Below are 2,500 nucleotides of genomic sequence, written 5' to 3' on the forward strand. Positions count from 1 at the left end.
ATGTCCCTGTAGTCATAATAATACCAATACTATTAATAAATATATTATTAAAAACACGTCATTAAAATGAACGTCGCCATCTACGAATGCCTTGTACACGATTTCCTTAAAAACCAGAATGTAAAACAGCATGGGTTCCACCTTCAGCATTGACCTCAGAGATGTCTCCGGAGTGCACCGTTGCGTGCACGCGCATTGTTGTGGGTCTGTCTTTATGTGTGTGTGTATGTGTGTGTGTGGTAGCGTACTGCTGTGTATCTTTTTTTTGTGTATGTTTATGAAAACGTGGGTGTTGGTATGATCTTGCCGTTGAAAATACACAAAGACACGAGCATACACACATTTGCACATGCACACACACACACACATGCAAATGCATGTGCAGATATGCACACATGCAGCCAGTTCTCTGAAGTCCTACCTGATTACCAATGTGCACTACAGTCTGGTTGGAAGATGTGTGAGGATGGGTTAAGGATGCTTCTGACAGACCAGGGACAAATGTGTGGGCTCCACAACAAAATAAGAATTGTGGACATTTAATGTAAGCAGATATTTTAGCAGGGGAAAGGCCCTGATGTAGTTTTAATTATACTGGGTCCTAAAAGTAGATTAATTGATTAAAAGCCATCCCCATGGTCACATGCAATACACACATATACACACACACACTAGTGTTCACACACACACACACACACACACACACACACACACACACACACACACACAGACACACACACACACACACACACAGGCATAGCTAGTTACTGTTTCCATCCATGGAAAACCAATGGAAATATCTTACAGTGTGTGTGTGTGTGTGTGTGTGTGTGTGTGTGTGTGTGTGTGTGTGTGTGTATGTGTGTGTGTGTGTGTGTGTGTGTGTGTGTGTGTGTGTGTGTGTGTGTGTGTCTGTAGTTCCCTGGAGCAGCCTGTCCCTGGTTATGTCCTCTACTTCCTGTATGGCTAATGTATCTCTACTTGTTGGGTCTGTTTTTAGATAACCAGTATACATGTGTATGTTCTTACTATGACTACAAGCTAAAAGTAAAACCTTGTCTTATTAATATCTAGCCATGGCCGACCTTGTGCGAGCGCTTTGGGAGAATATTATGCATCAGATCAACTCCTAGAAGACGACGACAAGCAATAAAAGTGAAGATCATTTTTTATTGAATGTTTTACAAATAAAAATGAAACGTTTATCAAATTCAATAAACTAGAGGATTTTTAGACAACCCTACCGGTGTGGCTGTTTTACTTGCCGTCTGTCATTCCTGGCATAATTCTGCCAGGGTTACGAGATAGATTCCCCACTGGGCCTAACGCCTGCTTACAAAGTATAGACTGTGTCACAGTGACAAGACCTTTTGGATAAAGGTGTACACCAAATGCTCAGCATTGAAGTAAACTCGACCTAACATCTAACTTAACTTATTTCCAAGTTAATTCACAATTATTACAATTGTAATTTGACCAATTTCGCGAGTGACAGCTAGAGAGATTAACAGTAGAAAGAATGAATTTATTTTATTGCTTCCATTTTTTAGATCTTAGTTTTGGGCATATATAAAAGGCATGGTGGTAACTGACTGGTAACTGAGAATTTTATAAAATAATTAAATAGAGTGAAAAATGAATGTATATATGTATGAGAGTAAAATACTAGAAATATAATTCATGTATATGTAACATATACATATATATAACTAGAGTTGGTGAGTTCAATTAAGTATTTATTTATTTGTATCTTTGAATGATATAGTAAATATTAATAGCTTACAGTATTATATTTGTGTGTTTCAACTACTCAAAAGGCCTGTGGAGTGTGTGTTGATAATGGCTGGTTAATGGCGCATTCATATCGCCGGGAATTATCGGGAAAACATTTTCGCGATGTCAGAAAGTTCTCGTGAACGACACCTCATGACGCTCTTATGATTCTACTTCCGTTCGGCAACTGGGGCCAGATTTTGATAACAGAGTTGCCCAGTTGGTGACATATGGTTTACTAGTGACGCGCATGAACATGGTGGAACATGAACGTTTTACTCAATATAAAAGAATCAACCATCATATCACATACTGGACTATTGATTGACGTTGTAACCGTCTGTTGGCATCGACTTTGCTCAGTTTTAAACGTTGTGTGCTGGTAAACCAGCTCTGGATAAGGGCAAGTGTAGCCTTCCAAACAGTGGCAATACAATGTGTTCTCATAAATAAAAGCAAAAGGATAGTAGGTGATAGGCTACAAGGAAATAAAGCCGTTCGAACTTGAAACTGATCCTACCTAAGTTATTTTTAGTTCTGACTGGTTTATATCGGAAAAAAAAACCTGCTGGGAAAAACTTTTAGATTCCAAACGCAGGGCACATGAACGGTCGGGAACACGCGTGAGCGTCATCACTGACGAGGGGTCTCGTTATTACCAGGACCATGAACGAGCCTTAAGCCTCACCTGGCCCGAGTCACACTGATTGGACTCTGGGGCTGGGTG

The sequence above is a fragment of the Pollachius pollachius genome (assembly GCF_949987615.1).
Source record: "Pollachius pollachius genome assembly, chromosome: 11".
Taxonomy (NCBI): domain Eukaryota; kingdom Metazoa; phylum Chordata; class Actinopteri; order Gadiformes; family Gadidae; genus Pollachius; species Pollachius pollachius.